General features: G+C 45.8%; 1 protein-coding gene across 1 annotated transcript in view; it reads right to left on the bottom strand.

Annotated features, from left to right (window-relative positions):
* inpp4b (inositol polyphosphate-4-phosphatase type II B) overlaps positions 1 to 13,308 on the bottom strand; it is a 1,043,608-nt gene extending 1,030,300 nt beyond the window's left edge. Inside the window, exon 1 of the mRNA XM_038792440.1 lies at positions 13,283 to 13,308. The gene's annotated coding sequence lies outside the window, so the exon portion shown is untranslated. The remainder of the gene's footprint in view (positions 1 to 13,282) is intronic.
* Between the last annotated feature and the right edge of the window lie 204 nt (positions 13,309 to 13,512).

Genomic DNA, 13,512 nt, shown 5'->3' with positions numbered 1-13,512 from the left:
AGGATGTGATTGGGAGGATGCAGTCGGGGAAGGTGGCAGGACCAGATGGGTTTCCGGTGGAATATTATAAAAAAATTCAAGGATAAGCTGGCACCCCTGATAGTGGGGATGTTTGAAGAGGCGATAGGGAAGGGGGTGTTGCCACAAACCTTGGGGCAGGCATCCATTTCTCTGCTGCTAAAAAAGGATAAGGATCCGACGGAGTGTGGGTCATATAGGCCCATATCGCTTCTGAATGTGGACGTAAAAATATTGGCGAAGGTACTGGCGGGTAGGCTGGAGGAGTGCCTCCCGAAGGTGATAGGTGAAGATCAGACGGGGTTCGAGAGAGGGTGGCAGCTCTTTTCAAACATTAGAAAGGTATTGAACGTCATTATGGCACAGGCAGAGGGGAAGGAAATATAGGTGGTTATGGCATTGGACGCTGAGAAGGCGTTTGACCGGGTAGAATGGGGGGTACTTGATGGCAGTTCTGGAGCGGTTTGGAATTGGACCAAGATTTGTGAATTGGGTAAAGCTACTATATAAGGAGCCAAGGGCGAGTGTCCGCACAAACAACATCAGCTCGAGATACTTTTCTCTCCACCGTGGGACTAGGTAGGGATGTCCTACGTGCCCCACCCTGCTGTTTGCACTCGCGATTGAGCCATTGCATTAAGAAGTTCAGAGGTATGGAACGGAATAGTGCGGGGGGGATAGAGCATAGGGTATCCTTATATGCCAATGACTTGCTGTTATATGCCAAGAAACCGAGTGTGTCAATAGGGGGAATATTGGAGCTGCTTCGAGTGTTTTGGTCTTTCTCGGGGTATAAACTAAATCTAGATAAGAATGAGTCTTTTATGGTGTCTCGGCCCGGGGGGGGGTGTGCTGCACTGCCATTCCGTAGGGCAGGGACTCACTTTAGGTATCTGGGGGTGCAGGTTGCCCGGGAGTGGAGGGGGCTCCGCAGGTACATTTCTAGTTTGGTGGGGAGAGTGAAAGTTGATCTGGCAAGGTGGGGTGGTCTCCCTCCGTCACTGGCCAGTCGGGTACAAGCAGTTAAAATGAACGTGTTGCCGCGATTTCTGTTTATTTTTCAATGCCTGCCGATTTTCCTGCCAAAGGCTTTTTTTCAGAGAGATGGAGGGAAGGATTACTTTGTTCATATGGGGAGGGGAGGTGGCCAGAGTTAGAAAGGTGCTGCTACAGAGGGGAAGGCAGGCAGGGGGTTTGGGTCTTCCATACTTGATGTATTACTACTTCACGGCGAAGGTGCGGAGCTGGGTCAGAGGGGTTGATTCCCAGTGGGTCAGAATGGAGGAGAGTTTGTGCAGGGGGTCGGGATTGAAAGCACTAGCAACAGCGCCGCTCCCGATAGCCCCAGGGAAATACTCGGGGAGTCCGGTAATAATAGCTTCATTGAGAATTTGGAAGCAGTTTCGCCAACGTTTCGGGTTGGGGGCAGGGTCAAGGGAAATGCCGATTCGGGGGAACCACAGAACTGAGCCAGGGAGGTGGGATGGAAATTTTTGGAAATGGGAGAAGAAGATTAAGACATTAAAAGATTTGTTTCTTCGGGGTCGGTTTGCAGGTCTGAAGGAGCTGGAAGTGAAGTATGGGCTGGAGCAGGGGGAAATGTTTTGATACATTAGAGGTTCAAGATTTTGCCAGAAAGGAGATCCAGAGATTCCCAGTGGAGCCGGCCTCCACATTGCTGGAGGAGGTGCTGACGACAGGGAGACTGGAGAAGGGGGTAGTGTCAGCGGTTTTGGAAGAGGACAAGGCACCACAGGAAGGGATCAAAGCAAAGTGGGAGGAAGAGTTGGGAGAGGATACGGAGGAGGGGTTCTGGTGTGAGGTGCTCCGCAGAGTGAATGCCTCCACCTCGTGCGCGAGGTTGGGGCTGATGCAGCTGAAGGTGGTATACAGAGCGCACCTCACAAGGTCAAGGATGAGCGGATTCTTTGAAGGAGTATGTGTGTGAACGTTGCAGGGTGGGGGCCACGCTAATCACGTTCATATGTTTTGGTCCTGGCCAAAGCTAGAGGATTACTGGAAGGGGGTTTTTAGGGTAATTTCTGAAGTGGTGCATGTGAAACTGGGCCCGGGCCCCCGGGAAGCCATATTCGGGGTGTCGGACCAGCGAGGGTTGGAAACGAGTGCAGAGGCAGATGTTGTAGCCTTCGCCTCGTTGATCGTCCAAAGGCGGATCCTGATGGGTTGGAGAGAACCTCCCCACCCTGTGCCCTGGCGTGGCGGGGGGGACCTGTTGGAATTCGTGACTCTTGAGAAGGTTAAGTTTGAACTGAGGGGAAGGATGGAGGAGTTCTACAATTCATGGGCATTATTCATCATGCACTTTTAAGAACTGGATAACATTGAACATTAGTTGGGGGGGGGGGGGGTGGTGTGTGTTAATGGTGACTATGGGTGATTCCTGATTCCTTTTTGACATTTTGAAGATGCCGGCTAATGTTTGGGGTTTGGTGGGAGGATGGGATCGTTGTTATTGATATGGGGTTGACATATTTGTTACTGATTATTGTTTATTGTTGGTGGGTGTAAATTTGGGAGAAAGTGTGAAAAAGGAGAATAAAAAAGTTTTTTTTTAATAAATTGAGAGACACGACTTTCCCCTGACAAAGCCATGCTGAATTTCCCTAATTATTCCTTGCCTGTCTAAATGCCTGTAGATCCTGTCCCTCAGAATACCTTCTAACAACGTACCCATGACAGAAGTAAGACACGTCCGGTCGGTAGTTCCTGGGTTTATCCCTACAGCCCTTGGCACAACATTTGCTACCCTTATTCAGGTGTCATCAACAGTGCTATAAAGTAGCACTTATTCAGAAATAATCTGCTCACCAATGCTCAATGTTTCCAAGAGGACCACTGATTTCCACATCTACAGCCTTGGCCCTCAAATGGACATGAGAGATAAGGGAGAGCCCTTACCAGGAGCGATAGTGGTGCCCTTACCATTACAAGTTATCCCAGTGTGGTATTAAGGAGCCCTAGTAAAATTGAAGTCAATGGGAATCAAGGGGAAAACACTTTATTGGCTAGAGTTATGACTAACATGAAGGAAGATGGTTGAGGTTGGTACAAGCTAATTATCTCAGCCCCATGATATCACTGCAAGAGTTCATCTGGGTATTATGCATCTCCAGATGCTTCATTAATGATTTTGTCACCATCCTAAAGTCACAAATGGGGATGTTCTCTCATCAGTGTACGATGTTCAGTCCCAACTTTTTAATTAAAACAGCCAGTGCCTCAATGCAGAAAGACATGGGCAACATTGAGGCTTGGTCAGATAAGTGGTAATAATGTTTACCCACACAAGATGTGGAGATGCCGGCGTTGGACTGGGGTGAGCACAGTAAGAAGTCTTACAACACCAGGTTAAAGTCCAACTGGTTTGTTTCAAACACGAGCTTTCGGAGCACTGCTCCACACAAGATGGCAATGGCCATCTCCAGCAACATAGGATCTAACAACCTCTTCTTCATGTTCAATGGCATTTCCAACTCTGAACCCCCCCACTATCAACATCCTGGTGGTTTACTGTTGATTACTTATTTAATTGGAATAGCCACATAAATATATAGCTACAAGACTAGGTCAGCTGTATCAGGAAGTGGGTAGTGGGGGGGGGGAGGGGGGGTGCGGTAGCGAGTAGAGGCGGCATCGTGTAAGGGCACAAGTTTGGGGCATTGGTAACGGCGCCTCTCCTGTTCTCGCCGGCCCAGTGCTCCACAAACCTGGTGGTAGTGGCGGCCCGGAACGTCTGCGGCAGTGGAGAAAGCATACGAGAGTGGAGGGAGCATTGGTGTGGGATACAATTTGTGATGTTCTGGGGAGGCTGGATAAGGGGTTTCAGAGGTGGCAGTGAGCAGGGATTGAGAGGATGGGGGATCTATTTATTGATGGGCGCTTTTTCTGTTTGGAGGTAAAGTTTGAATTGCAGGGAGGGAACGGATTTTGATATCTGCAGATAAGGAATTTTGCGCGAAGGCAGTTTTCGACCTGTCCGCTCCTCCCACCACAGGGAATGTAGAACAGGGTAATTTCTAGAATGGGGGCGTGGGAGGGGAAGGTTCTGGATATCTACAAAGAGCTTATGGAGTGGGAGGAAACCCAGATAGATGAGCTAACGGGTAAATGGGAAGATAAGCTGGGGGGGGGGGGGGGGGGGGGGGTTAGGTAGAGGTGGATGCCTTGAGCAGAGTCAACATGTCCTCATCATGTGCCAGGCTCAGCCTGATACAATTCAAGGTAGTTCACCGGGCACACAGGACCGGATGAGCACGTTTTTTGGGATAGAGGACAAGTGTGTGAGATGTGCGGGAAGGCCAGCAAACACATGTCCATGTGTTTTGGGCATGCCCGAAGCTTAGGGGTTACTAGCAGGGATTTGTGGATGTCATGTCCATGGTAGTTAAAACAAGGGTGGCGCTGAGTCCAGAGGTGGCAATCTTTGGAATGTTGGAAGATCCGGGAGCCCAAGGGGCGAGAGAAGCTGACGTTTTGGCCTTTGTCGTCTTGGTAGCCCAGAGATGGATATTGTTAGCGTGGAGGGACTTGAAGCCCCCGAAATCAGAAGTTTGGGTTAGTGGTATGGCTGGGTTTCTCAGACTTGAGAAAATGAAGTTCGCCCTGAGAAGGACAATGTTAGTGTTCGTCCGGAGGTGGCAACCGCTTATTGACTTCTTCGGGAAAAGCTAAACTGTAAGCAGAGGCAATAAACTGTAGGGGGGGGGGGGGTATAGTTAGGCTACTTTGTGTTTAGGGTAGGTAGGATTAATGAGAGATGGAGTGATGTTTTTTGCACTATGTTTATATTTGTATTTGTACCGTTTATGGTTATAAAGGTATAAATGCCTTACTAAAATGTTTTTTAAAAAAAGACTCTGTTAGATGTGTTAAATTATTCTCTATTTGATGTAAATGTATCAATCATACAAAAAATTTGTGAAACAATTGTTGTACCGTCAATTACCACGAGACGAGAATGGTGGAACAATCGAGGCTTTATTGCACAAGATGTTGTGCCTCCTGCAGCTGGAACCAGAATGGGAGCAACACAGGAGAGCGTACACTTTTATACGCCGCCTGCTGGGAGGAGCCAGCAGGCTGGGATTTACTGTGGTACCTGTAATACAGTGGCAGTACCGTAATACATGCAATGAGTTACTGGTGGTGTTTACCACTACAATAATGTGGATTCTTTATTTGAAGCTAAGAGGGGGGGGTCAGGTTCATTGGCTTACCACCCAACTGCAAGTCATGGGACTAATACATCATACCCTGTCTCAATGGCAGTACCCTATTTCAATGGCAGTAGTGATTGACGTAATTTAAGATACAATCCTTAGATGTATACACATGTCACAACAAGAGGTTGGGGATTCCATGGAGAATAATTCACCACCTAACTCCCAAAAACCTGATCGCCATCTACAAAGGCACAAGTCAGGAGTGCGATGGAATATTCACCACTTGTCTAGAGGAGTGCAGCTTCAACCACACTCAAGATTGACACCACCATGAACAAAACATTCCACTTAGTTGGCACCTCATCCACCACTAGATGGCAATGTATACCATCTACAAGATTCACTGCAGAACCTCACCAGGGCTCCTTCAAGAACACCTTCCAAACCTTCTATCACTTCGAAGAACCAGGGCAGCAGACACCAAGAACTGGAAGAAGTTCTCCTCCAAGCCACTCAGCACCTGGACTTGAAATTAATAGGTCAAAATCTTGGGACACCTTCCTAACAGCACTCTGGTTGTACCTACACCACATGGACTGTTGCGGTTCAAGAAGGTGGCTCATCACGACCACCTCAATGGAATTAGGCAAGGGCAGCAAATGCTGACCTTGCCATCGATCTCCACATCCCATTAACAAATAAAAAAAATCTTTGAACCTTTGTAAAAAAAATCAATTCCACCAAACTTTCATGTCTACCATCACCTTTGGTAAATTAAAGCAGGTTTTGTGGTCAGGAATTTGTCTTGCAAGATGCAGCTTGCAGGACAAATTGTAAATAATATTGGCTATCTTCGAACATACACATTCATTGATAAACATTGCATTCCATAGCTGGCCTATCAGTGAACCCAGCAGCACGTGATCCATCATGTTCCACAATATATTTGATCAATTGTGACTGTCCTTACAATTTGTAACCCTGCGCTTAGAAGCCTTTTTATATCTATGGCCTGTATCAAGACAACATTAATTGCTTTTTTCTTTTTCACATCATGTCAACTCTGCAGAGAAGCAAGGGAAGGGTAATATTGCAATCTGTAGTCTCAGTTAAAGCCCGCTAGTCTTTTTTTCTTTACATATTTTTATTCTCCTCCTTTTTCACATTTTCTGCCAAATGTACATCCAACAATAATCAGTAACGAATCCCCATATCAATAACAACAATCCCATCCTCCCACCAAACCCTCAAACATTAGCCAGCATGTAAACAGAAACAAGTAACAAAAAGGAATCAGGAATCACCCATAGTCACAATTAACACATACAGTCCCCCTCCCCCCAACTCTCCCACCCCCACTAATATTTGATGTAATCCAATTCTCGAAAGTGCATAATGAATAACACCCATGAATTGTAGAACCCCTCCATCCTTCCCCTCAGTTCAAATTTGACCTTCTCAAGAGTCAAGAATTCCAGCAGGTTCCCCCGCCACGCCAGGGCACAGGGTGGAAAGGTTGATCTCCATCCCAACAGATGGAGCAAGAGATCAACGAGGCGAAGGCTGCAACATTTGCCTCCGCACCCGTTTCCAACCCTGGCTGGTCCGACACCCCGAATATGGCCTCCCAAGGCCTTGGGTCCAGTTTCACATGCACCACTTTAGAGATTACCCTAAAAACCTCCTTCCAGTAATCCTCCAGTTTTGGACAGGACCAAAACATATGAACGGGGTTTCCACCACCCCGCAACATGGCCCGCTAGTCTTCATTCCCTTCTGCTTACTTACATGATCTCTTCCTCTCAATATCATAACATTTCATTAGTTTTATTGATTTAGTTCAATGGCACAGTGGGGCAAATGGCCTCCTGTGTTGCAAAGCTCAATGGAATCTTTGTCTCGACTGAAAACTTTCAATAATCACATGACACTTTCCATCTTTGCTACTGGACTTGCTATTCATTTATATATTTTTCAGCTTTTTTTTTAAAGATTGTCTGGCCTGACGTTTATTCACATTGAAATGCATATGTCATTCCTTTATCCCTCTGCATGAATGGCCCAAATCTCCCAAATTCTCTTAATTATCTATATGCATCATGTGATTGTGTCATCAGCAAAAGTAGAAACATGATTTTCAGAGTTATATCATAGATCAGCCTCGATCTAACTGAATGGTGGACGGGCTAAAGGGGCTGAATGGCCTAGTCTCGTTCTTATGTCCCTTTCTCTGTTTCTGTAATTTAGGTGGGGATGATCCTGCCTGAATAAACTCAACGTCTTTGAGGAAGTGACAATCCAGGTGTACTGCAGTAATCCCAATGACATAAGTGTAGTGACGTTCAAATGGTTTTGATAACGTTCCGCAGAAAAGGCTATGAATTAAAATCAATTCTTAGGGTATTTAGAATAAACTCCTGTAAAGGCAAAGAGACTGGCTGAGGGATAAGAACCAATAAGCAAGCTAGCATTTTATCAACTGGGGAATCACCAAGTGACATGTCTCAGGGCTTGGTTGAGGATCCCCACGAGTGTTGGACATTGAATTCTCAAAGTGGTTAAATTTGCACGATAAACATGGAAACGCAATCAAATTGGAAGAGGCAGCTCAAAAAGTGCAGAACAAGTTGGGTATAAATGGGTAGATAAGTGGCAGATGAAATCTAATCCAGACACTACAAAGTGCCATGCATTGGATAGAAAAATAGGCAACAGACATAATTCATAAATGTTGTTGAAGTAGTCGAGGATGAAGCAGAAAAATACCTAGACACTAAGCATGTCCAAACAAAGCAGGTCGGCATTCAAAGCCAAACTACGTTGCCAAAATAGTGCAATGCAAATCAGAGGAAATAATGATCAAACTCTACATTCTATTGTCAGATTACCCCTGAACACCTCACCAATTGTCAAAACCAGGAGACTTGCGAAGACTGTCCAATGTCAGCAGTGAGCTATGTGGAAAGACTACAAAAAGGTGGGCATTTCAGTCCAGTAAGGAACTGTTTTTGAGTGGGATATAATAAAATTCACGACGGTTGACTTTTTCTACATCTTTTAATATAAACTGTGGGAGAGAACGAGAGGACGCAAGTAAACTCGCAAAAGGTAATGTTAAGATTGATATCAGGAAACTATACTTTAACACAAAATTATCAATGTATAAAATAAACTTACAAACAGAATATTGGAGGGGAACTTGAATCAAAAACAACTGGACGTGATAATGGCGGGACATTGGAATTTCTTCGGATGGATGAATTAAGATGGGCCAAATAATCTTCCTCATCCAAAATCATTGTATTAAAAACAAGTCAACCCCAAACATTTGTGAACAATGCAATTATTAAATAACCCAGAAAAAAAACTCTTTTGGATCTCCATTAATAACTTCCTCAAAGGGGAGTATATTTTTTTTGAAATTTGTAATCAAGTTTTGTTTTTTCTTTCAAATCAGTTTTCATAGTTGGTTATATCTTCGAAGTTAATTTGAGGCAACTTTATAACTTCTTTGAAGCCTCAGATTCAGATCGAAATCAAAAGGAGACTAATGTCGGAACAGAAGTAGGCCACTTCGCCCCTCAGGCCTGCTCGGTCATTACGTACAAGGGAACAGTAGGCCATATACTCCCTCAAGTCTGTTCCATCATTCCCAAGATCATGGCTGAACGGATTGTAATTTCAACTCCACTTTTCTGCCTACCCCATACCCATTGACTCCCTTGGGGGATGGGGCGGGCGGGAAATCTCATTGGCTGGCCGCCTCCACTGCTGAAAAATACGCGGTAGGTTGGTCAGCAAGTCCAGCCCATAGATTATAAATAAAAGGTCCCAGAATGGATCCCGGTTACACCCCACTTGTTACACCTTGAAAACCCCAAAATGATTCATTTATTTCTACTCTCTGCTTCCTGTTAGTAAACCAATCCTGGATCCATGCTAATTTGTTATCCTGACACCATGAGTCTTATTTCGTGTAGTAAGCCTTGATGTGGAATCTTGTCATAACAGTTCTGGAAATTCAAATACTACCCATCCACAGATTCCCCTTTATCCACCTTGCTTGTTACTTCCTCAAAGAGCTCTAATAAATTAGTTCACTGTGATTTCCCTTTCACAAAACCAAACTGACACTGCTTGATGGCACTGAGATTTTCCAGGTGCCTTGTTATAGCTTAATTGTAGATTTCAGCTATTTCCCTGTAACAGATGTTAGGCTAACTGGCTTGTAATTTCCTGCTTTCCATCTCCCTCCACCTTTCTTGAATAGAGGAGTTGCATTCACTATTTTCCAATCTGATGGGACTCTTGCGAGATCTAGGGAAGTTTAGAAGACTAAAATCAAAACATCCACTGGCTCAGCAACAATTTTGTTTCAGATGCTCAGATGAAATCCACCAGGACCTGGGACATGTCAACTTTTAGTTCAATTTTCACTGTACCTTTTCCCTGGTGCTGAAATTGTTTTAAATTCCTCGTCACTTTCACTTCCTGAGTTACAATTATTTACTGGATGGCATGTGTTTTCTCCAGTGCCGATGCAAACATCAGTTCATCTGCAATTTTCTTATTTTCTATATTAATTCCCCAGGCTCCTTCCTTCTAGGGCACCAAAGCACATTTTTGGTTCCTCTTGTCCTTTTTAACTATCTGTAGAAACTCTTACTATCTGTTTTTAAATTTCTGGATAGTTTTCTCTCGCACTCTAATTTCGCCCTTATTATTTTTTAGTCCATACTTCGCACAGATTGTAAAAAAGACAATGTGTTGACCTTCCACTAACCTTTGCAGAATTATACGCTTTTTCTTTCAATCTGATATTAATCTTTAATTTCCTTATGTTAGACATGGTGATGCATCCTTCTCCTGGCATCCTTTTTCTCTCACTGGAATGCACCTTTGCTGAGCGTTAGGAAATATTTCCCCGAATTTCTGCCACGGCATCTCTACTAACTCATTCCTTTACCTAATTTCTCTTCAGCCAGTTCTGTCTTCATACCTTCATTACTGCTCATATTTACAATGCAGGGGGAAGTCCAACACCTGGTCGTTGGCATGACACAGAAAACTTTGAGGGACGGCAATAGGCAGTTCACGGAGCTGATGTACATGTTAGAAAATCAGCCCTTCCCTCTCCTCAGCAGTGATGCCTCCATAGCTCTCAATTTTCTCCAACCAGAAGAGGCGAGAACAACCACGGTCCTCTGACAGCCAGAATGGTATACTGCGGAAGGTTCAACCATGAAACTGCAGCCAAATGTTGAGTTAATTTGTAACCTCTCCTTGCAAAGCAGGTCGGTTCTTCTCCATTCCGCGTAGCCAAACCTTCAAGGGCCAGACCAGTACCTTATGGGTAAAAGGATAACTAGGAAAAGAGTAGGGCCCATTAAGGACCACAATGGTCATGTGTGTGTGGAGCCGAAGGACGTAGGTAGGGTTCCAAATGAATACTTTGTGCCAGTGTTCACTCGTGAAAGGCACAGTGTGGTTATAAAAATCAGGGTGAAGGACTGTAATAAAATTAAAGAAATTTGCATAGACAGAGAGGAGGTTCCAAGTGTTCCGGCAGGCTTAAGTAGACAAATTGAACAGGGCCAGATGAAAGGTGACCATGGTCGCGTACTACCGGCCTCATCGCGCCCAGCCCAGGATGCAGCAAGGCCGTTAAATTTCCCGCGAGGCCTCGAGAGGTTTAATTGCCTTGTTATGCCTCGCGAGATCTGTCGAGGTGCGAGCCTGGCAGGACCAAGATGTCCAGGTGGCAACTTGCCCATGCAGAGTTTGGGCTCAGGGGTGCCCTGCCCTTATCAGGTAGGGCGAGGAGGGCCCGAGGATCCCCTCATTGGCAAGTTGGGGCATGGGGGTGGGGGGTCCTGAGGCCACGGTGGGGGTTCTAGAAATCGGGGCACCGAGATCTCTTCCTGCATTAGCAAGCAGAGCTCATTAGCTCAGGAAATTGTACGAAGTACGGCCACGGTGGGGTGTCCCTCGTCGAGGACCTGATATGAAGCACAGTCTCATTTAATAGCAGGGTTGTTCACAGCGCTGCCAGTGCCGGGAAATACACGGCTAAACGCACTCGACACGCGACTCTTTTTCATTTCTGTTAACTCGTGCCCCACGTGTGTAGATGAGGGTGATGTACCATCAATTCGACTCAAGACACATTTAGGATCCGAATAGTGGCTTTAATCTGCTAGTTGTTAGCCCGGTTGTTAGCTTCTACATAGAATGGCCGACCGCCGGGAACTCTGGGTACTTATACCCCGCTTCGGAGGCGGGGCCTACTTGCCTCTTGACCAATTGGAGAGCAGTCACATGACTAGTCCCAACCAATCGGACGAGAGGCACATGACCAGCCAGAGCCAATGGGAAGCCAGTGCTCTGCACCAATGGCAGTGCTCATGTCCACACCACCACAGAGGGCAATGCATTTGATGTTATCTACTTGGACGTCAGCAAAGAATTTGATCAGGTCCCACATGGGAGACTGATAGCGAAGTCAAGAGCCCATGGGATCCAAGGAGATTTGGGTAAATTGGTTCCAGAAGTGGCTGAGTGGCAGGAAGCAGAGAGTGATGGTTGAGTGGTGTGTTTTTCAGACTGGAGTATTGTGTCCAGTGGGGTCCCATAGGGATCAGTGTTCGGACCCTTGCGGTTTATAGTTTATGTCAATGATTTAGACATGAATGTAGGAGGATTAATCAGTAAATCTGTGGAGGATATGAAAATTGGTGGGTAGTAAATAGTGAGGAAGGTAGCCTTGCCTGAGGCTGTTTAGCACAGGGCTAAATTGCTGGCTTTGAAAGCAGACCAAGGCAGGCCAGCAGCACGGTTCAATTCCCATAACAGCCTCCCCGAACAGGCGCCGGAATGTGGCGACCAGGGGCTTTTCACAGTAACTTCATTTGAAGCCTACTTGTGACAATAAGCGATTTTCATTTCATTTCTTAGATAATCAGAGGATATAGACAGGCTTGTCAGGTGGGCAGATCAGTGGCAATTGGAATTCAATCTGGAAAAGTGATGTACTTGGGCAGGACAACAACAAGGGAGTACATGATGAACAGCAGGACCCTGGGAAGCACTGAAATCAGAGGGACCTCGGTTCCTTCAGATAACAGGACAGGTGAATACAGTGGCTAAGAAGGCATATGGTATTCCTGCCTTTATTAGCTGAGGCATAGAGTTTAAGAGCAGGGAGGTGATGCTTGAACTGTATGAAGCGTTGGTTAAGCCACAGCTAGAGTATGGTGTGCAGTTCTGGAATCCACATTATAGGAGGGATGTGTTAACACTGGAAAGGGTGCAGAGGAGGTTTACCAGGATGTTGCCTGGGCTGGAGGTTTTTAATTATGAAGAGTGATCGGATAGACTGGAGTTGTTTTCCTTGGAGCAGAGGAGAATGAGAGAGGCATGATTGAGATGTATAAAATTATGAGGGGTACAGATCGAGTAGACAGGAAGAAACCTTTCCCCTTGATGGAGGGATCAGGGGGCATAGACTTAAGGGGCAGGAGGTTTAGAGGGAATGTGAGGAAAATATTTTCGCCTAAAGGGTGGTGGGAGTCTGGAACACACTACCTGAAAAGGTGTTGGAAGCTTAAACACTCAAGAAGTATTTAGACATGCACTTTTGATGCCAGGACAGACAAGGCCATTGTTTTTGACCAGCGTAGACACTTTTTTTGTTTTAATTTAGCGTATCCAATTTATTTTTTTCCAATTAAGGGGCAATTTAGCATGGCCAATCTACCTACCCTGCACATCTTTGGGTTGTGGGGGTGAAACCCACGCAAACACGGGGAGAATGTGCAAACTCCACACGGACAGTGACCCAGAGCCGGGATTGAACCTGGGACCTCGGCGCCGTGAGGCAACAGACCAGCGTAGACACAATGGGCCGAAGGGCCTTTTCTGTGCAGTAAACCTCTATGACTCTGTGAAGGGGGGGGGGGGGGGGGGGGGGGGGTGTAAGTGACACCAGAGACAGAACGACCTTCAGAGAAGCCTTTTATCTCCAGAGACAGTAGGCAGGCCAACCACCTCACGAAATATCCAACCAAAGATGAGGTACCTACCCAGTCTTCTATCCACAGAAAGGCTTTCCATTCACCACTGAGCTTCTAGACACCTGAAAGGTGAAAAAGAAAAAACACTAACAGCCTGACAAATATCAGTTTCACCACCCAGAGAGAAACAATTACCATTAACTACAACCAATCACCATCAAACTATCCAGATTGTCCAGGCATGGGGCACCTCCCATCAATGGAATAAGCAACAGAAGCTGTTTTGTTCTAGTACAGAG

The sequence above is a fragment of the Scyliorhinus canicula genome, chromosome 3 (genome assembly GCF_902713615.1).
Source record: "Scyliorhinus canicula chromosome 3, sScyCan1.1, whole genome shotgun sequence".
Taxonomy (NCBI): Eukaryota; Metazoa; Chordata; class Chondrichthyes; order Carcharhiniformes; family Scyliorhinidae; genus Scyliorhinus; species Scyliorhinus canicula.
The sequence above is the reverse complement of the archived record's forward strand: the minus strand, read 5'-3'. Positions and strand labels throughout refer to the sequence as shown.